This window comes from Gossypium hirsutum, chromosome A11 (genome assembly GCF_007990345.1).
Source record: "Gossypium hirsutum isolate 1008001.06 chromosome A11, Gossypium_hirsutum_v2.1, whole genome shotgun sequence".
NCBI classification, from domain to species: domain Eukaryota; kingdom Viridiplantae; phylum Streptophyta; class Magnoliopsida; order Malvales; family Malvaceae; genus Gossypium; species Gossypium hirsutum.
The window spans coordinates 2,751,221-2,757,709 of record NC_053434.1 but is presented as its reverse complement, the minus strand read 5'-3'; the positions used below and the strand labels follow the sequence as shown (position 1 = coordinate 2,757,709).

At 39.3% G+C, this 6,489-nt stretch overlaps 1 long non-coding RNA gene across 1 annotated transcript; it reads right to left on the bottom strand.

The window, feature by feature from the left end:
• Window positions 1-5,063: 5,063 nt before the first annotated feature.
• On the bottom strand, window positions 5,064-5,959 carry LOC121209604 (uncharacterized). Its single transcript, XR_005904733.1, has 2 exons — window positions 5,806-5,959; window positions 5,064-5,533 (listed from the first exon to the last, which is right to left on the bottom strand). It is a non-coding gene; the product is annotated as an uncharacterized lncRNA (long non-coding RNA).
• Window positions 5,960-6,489: the final 530 nt, after the last annotated feature.

Below are 6,489 nucleotides of genomic sequence, written 5' to 3'. Positions count from 1 at the left end.
TAGCCTATACTCACATTTGCCTCATTGCCATGACATGACATTTCTTTGTTGATTCCAATACTTGGATGCCCCTCTATAGCTTCCTTTTCTATTCAACTTTCAGGTGCTCAGATATTGACGACATGAATAAGCCCGTTACGAATCTTGAAATTGATTTTGAGAAGGCTGTTTGCTTAGGAGAATTTGAAGCCGAAGAAAATGCTGAAGATTATGTCTCGTCTCCTGAATTGTTAAGAATGGTGGAACAAGAGAATAAACAGATTTTGCCTCATGAAGAATCTGTGGAAACAATAAATTTGGGCACTGAAGAGAGGAAACAAGAATTGAAGATTGGGACTTCTATTTCAGAGAGTACCAAACATAGTTTTATCATTTTACTCCGCGAATACAAAGATGTTTTTGCATGGTCATACCAGGACATGCCAAGGCTAGAGGAAGATTTAGTGGTCCATAAGCTCTCTTTAAAGCCAGAATGCAAGCCCATCCAGCAAAAATTAAGACGGATGAGACCCGAAATGCTGTTGAAAATAAAAGAGGAAGTCAAGAAGCAATTTGATGCTGGCTTCCTACAAGCCTCCAAATATCCAGAATGGGTGGCTAACATAGTCCCGGTACCAAAGAAAGATGGCAAAATACGAATGTGCGTGGATTACCGTGACCTGAATCGAGCAAGCCCAAAAGATAATTTTCTCTTGCCACATATTGACACGTTGGTGGACAACACAGCAAAACATTCATTGTTTTCTTTTATGGATGGATTCTCGGGGTACAATCAGATCAAAATGGCCCCGGAAAATATGGAGAAAACTACCTTCATAACGATGTGGGGAAGATTCTGCTACAAGGTGATGCCTTTTGGGTTAAAGAATGCAGGGGCAACATATCAGAGGGCTATGGTGACGTTATTCCATGATATGATGCATAAAGAAATAGAGGTCTATGTCGACGATATGATTGCTAAATCTCGAGGGGAAGAAGAGCATGTAGTGAACCTCAAGAAGTTGTTCGAAAGGCTGAGAAAGTTTCAGCTAAAGCTTAATCCAGCCAAATGTACATTTAGGGCTACCTTAGGAAAGTTGCTAGGCTTCATTGTTAGTGAAAGAGGTATCGAAGTTGATCCAGATAAAATAAAAGCCATCCAAGAATTACCACCTCCGCGCACGCAAAAGGAAGTTAGAGGATTTTTAGGGAGATTAAACTACATCACCCGATTTATCGCTCAACTTACCAACCAATGCGACCCAATCTTTCGGCTTCTTCGAAAACATAACCCGGGAGAATGGAACGAGGAATACCAGGTGGCCTTTGATAAGATAAAACAATATTTGTCCAGTCCTCCAGTGCTAGTACCGCCAACTCCTGGAAGACTATTGATATTGTATTTGACTGTGTTCGAAAGTTCAATGGGTTGCGTACTGGGGCAACACGACGAGTTAGGAAAGAAAGAAAAAGCGATCTACTACCTCAGCAAAAAGTTCACTGAATATGAGGCAAAATATTCGTCCATTAAGAAATATTGTTGCGCTCTGGTTTGGGTAGCTCGGAGACTCAGACAATATATGTTGTATCACACGACATGGCTAATTTCAAAGCTGGACCCAATAAAATACATGATGGAATTGCCGTCACTATCAGGAAGAATGGCACGATGGAAGATCCTCCTTTCGGAATATGACATTGCCTATGTAAGTCAGAAGTCGATAAAAGGGAGCGCAATAGCTGAGTTCTTAGCAACTCGAATGACAGAGGAATGTAAGCCAACTCGAATGCTTTAGGGCATGGAATTGGAGCAATCCTGGTATCACCAGACGGGAATCATTATCCGTTCACCGCAAGACTGAACTTCTTCTGTACCAATAATATCGCAGAATATGAGGCCTGTATCATGGGGCTTCGTGCAGCTATCAAACGAAACATCAAGATTTTGGAGGTGTACGGGGACTCAGCCCTAGTGATTTACCAAATCCGTGGAGAGTGGGAAGTGAGGGACTCAAAATTGATTAAGTACAGCGATTTAGTGGCTGGATTGATCAAGGAATTCAAAGAAATAACTTTTCATTACTTCCCACGAGAAGAGAACCAACTGGCTGATGCCCTGGCCACTTTGGCTTCAATGTTCAAAGCAAGTAGATAAGCAGAAATAATGCCCCTTAAAATGAGCATATACGAGGTCCCTGCACACTGTTGTAGCATTGAGAAAAGAAGTAGACGGACGGCCTTGGTTCCATGATATTTTAGAATATATCAAGAATCAAAGGTATCCCGAACAAGCGAATGAGAACGATAAAAGAACAATTAGAAGAATGGCAGCGGGATTTGTTCTTGATGGGGATATCCTGTATAAAAGAGGAAAAGATCAGATGCTTTTGAGATGTGTGGATGATGTTGAAGCCAGAAAGATACTTGAAGATGTCCATGAAGGAATCTGTGGGACACATGCCAATGGTTTCAGTATGGCCAGAAAGATTATGAGACTCGGTTACTACTGGTTGACGATGAAAAGCGACTGCATTAGTTTTGCCGGAAAATGCCACAAATGTCAAATCTACAGCGATAAAATTCATGTAGCCCCTTCGCCCCTTCACGTCATGACTTCTCCGTGGCCTTTTTCTACGTGGGGCATGGATGTCATAGGGCCTATTTTTCCGAAAGCTTCTAATGGACATCGATTCACTTTTGTGGTCAATGATTACTTCACAAAATGGATAGAAGCCACTTCGTTTGCCAATGTGACCAAGACTGCAGTTTGCAGGTTTTTGAAGAAGGAAATTATTTGTCGATATGGTTTGCCTGAAAGAATCATTTCAGATAACGCCATGAATCTGAATAACAAGATGATGAAGGAAGTATGCGAGCAATTCCAAATAAAGCATCATAACTCCTCGCCCTATCGCCCAAAGATGAACGGGGCTGTTGAAGCAGCAAATAAAAATATTAAGAGGATCATTGGGAAAATGACTGAGACGTTTAAAGATTGGCACGAGAAGCTTCCATTTGCTTTGTTTGCATATCGTACATCTGTACAAACATCTACGGGAGCAACTCCCTTCTCTCTGGTTTATGGAATGGAAGCTGTGCTACCTATCGAGGTTGAGATCCCTTCTCTACGAGTCTTAATGGAATCAAAGTTAGAAGAAGGAGAATGGGTACAAGCTCGATATGATCAGCTGAACCTCATTGAAGAAAAGCGTCTCAGGGCAATTTGTCACGGGCAGATGTACCAAAAAAGAATGATAGCAGCCCATGAAAAGAATGTACAACCAAGAGAATTCCATGAAGGAGAACTCGTGCTGAGAAAAATTCTCCTAATACAAAAAGATCTGCGAGGGAAATGGGTACCAAACTGGGAAGGACCGTACGTCGTAAAGAAGGCATTCTCAGGAGGAGCTTTGATCCTTACCAAGATGGATGGGAAAGAGTTGTCTAATCCAGTGAACTTAGATGCGGTGAAAAAGTACTATGCTTAAAAAAAGAAAGTCAGGATGAAAACCCGAAAAGGCCGCTTTGATTAAACATAAAAGATTAGGATGAAAACCCGAAAGGGCATTCTAATGAAGCAAGCACTGGCTTAAAAAGCAAGGCATTTTGAACGCTGGGTCGAATAGTGAGACTACAGTATTTGAAGCATTTCTGAAAGCTCGAAATCTTCTACGCAAGAAGCCATGATCGAAAAGATTCTTGATTGAGGAATGTGGAAGAGTTCATGCATTGAATATCTAGAGCATTTGTATTCGTTGAATGCAATCCATTTTCTCTTTATGACACTCTTTTACTATCACTGGTTAACTTTCTTTGTTCGATACATTTGAAATAAATAAATGTGAGGCATCCCTTTGTCCCTACCTGACCATTTTCATGCATCTCATTATGTCGTTTATTTTCATGATAAATAGTGAAATGACATACTCTAAACAAAAGAAATGTTAATCATTACCTGGATAAGAACTCGATAAATACAAGAGCCTCAAAGCAAGGACGAATTTCAACCAAGGGCAAGAGAGTGATAATTGAGAAACGCAGATTGTTCGTGAAACCCGAGAATAGGTACAGGGCCTAAAGAGAAAGTCAAGAGCCGAAGTAATGAATATAGTCGCAAAAAAAAATCATGACGAAGAAGGACATACGACAAATATGCCTAAAGCTCATAACATAATCATATAGGCATAAAGGCATTTAAGACAAACATGTGCATATCATGATAACGTCATGCATGACATATACAGATACTCAGTAGAGTGAGAGGAGGTGATGATAGCTGTACTAAATCCAAGGAAAAGACACCTGAGTTCCACCAGACAACAGGTTTTGGTATTTTGATGCTGTTACTTCCGTTTTCAAAATTCAACTTATATTGCGAGAAATGGGTTGAGCCTCGGGACATGCTGAGGTAATTTTAATTTCTATTTTCAAAAAAATCAACTCATATTGCGAGAGGTGAGTTGAGCCTCGGGACACGATGAGGTAATTTTAATTTCTATTTTCAAAAAAATCAACTCATATTGCGAGAGATGAATTGAGCCTCGGGACACGCTGAGGTAATTTTAATTTCTATTTTTTTTAAAAAATCAACTCATATCGCGAGAGATTAATTGAGCCTCAAGACACGTTGAGGTATTTTCAATTTCTATTTTCAAAAATCAACTTATATTGCGAGAGGTGAGTTGAGCCTCGGTTCACATGCTGAGGTAATTTCAATTTGTGTTGTCAAAAAAATCAACTCGTATTGCGAGAGGCGAGTTGAGCCTCAAGACATACTTAGGTATTGTCAATTTTTTGTATGTTTCAAAAATCAACTCATATTGCGAGAGGTGAATTGAGCCTCAGGACACGCTGAATGGGTTGAGCTCAGGATCACATATCGAGTAAAGAATAAGATTGGGGCTGATTGAAGTCACCAAATTTTGTTTCCTTGAAGTTGCAGTGGAGCTGATCAAGGATATTAGATGATGTCCTTCTAAAGTTACAGAAGAGAAGACCACAAGCCTTATCTGACTAAAGCAACAGAAGAGCAAATTGAAGCTGTTAATCTTATATTTCTGAAGTCACAGTAAAGTAGATCGAAGTTACAAATCTTATATCCTTGAAGTTACATTGAAGTAGATTGAAGCCACAAAGCATATATCAGAAGAGGTAATGGATTGAACCAAAGCTACAATATACGGGGGACTAAAAAGAGACTACCTGGATGAGAAGATCACCAAAAGAAGTCAAAACTTAGCGAGACCGAGCAAAATTGGCCTTTCTTTGTATCTTTGCTCTATTCCCGTTACACGACAATAAGCAAATAGGGGCAACTGTTGTAGGCCAATTTTGGCCCGTTTACAAAATACCCAGGCCCATTAAACCATTTAACCCATCCTCAAACCCAAAACCTAAAATTAACCTAGCCCAACATCCAAGCCCAATCTCAAAACCCTAAACTCCCACTTGCCTCTTCCCACTCTCCCATGCTGTCTGCCACCAGCACCACTCCCACTCTCCCATGCTGTCTGCCACCAGCACCATCACACACCCCACCGTCCATGCCCATGCCCTGAAAACAAGCAAAACAGAAGCAAGAATAGAAAATAATAATAAAGTATGTAAAAATTAGGCCATATAAAAGCCACCCAAACAACAAACGAAAAAGGAGGAGGATGTACAAAAAGTTTGTATCAAAAACAAAAGAAAAAAGAAAAGCTTAAAAGGTGAACTTCAATTTTTTTCCTCTGTTATCTCAATCTTTCTGTTTATCTTTGCTTTGTTTTATTTTTTTCATTAACTTACTTTAAAACGAAAAAGAATCAAGGAAGAAAAGAGTCTTACCGGATCTACCCCGTGGCCGCTCCCCTCTCTGTTCGGCACGGTGAACCGCCGGCGATGATGGGTGTTGAAACCTTAACTGAAGAAAGGAGGAAGAGATAAAAAGGGGGGGTTTGAGAGCAGTTTTTCAGAAAAAAATATATAAAGGTTAAATGGTTTTAAAATAAAAAATTGAAAAGTCAAAAGGAAACGGCGCCACTAACTATGATTTGTATGTTTCTGCTTTTAGGGATATTTGTCCCCCTGGTCCCTCAACCTCTCCAGTGCTTTGCAATTTAGTGCTTTAGTTACTTTTTTCCTATGATTTTGCAATTTGGCCACTTAATTCTCTGAGGTTTTCAATTTAGCCCCGTACCAAGCACTGCGTCTTAATGATTGGGGATATTTCTGTTTTCGGTCCTCCCATGTTGCGCGCATATTGCAATCTGGTCCTCTCCTCCTTATTTTCTTTTCAAATCTGCCCCACAACTTTGTTTTTAGTTTAATTTTAGTCCTGTTTTCGTTTTGTTTTTCGTTTTTTTATCTAAATATCCTTGTTATTTTCATATTATTAATATTATTAATATTTATTATTATTATTATTAATATTTATTATTATTATTATTATTATTATTATTATAGTTATTATTGTACATTAGTGTATATCTTCATGTATGTATATATATGTAGTAATGTTTCTATTACTTT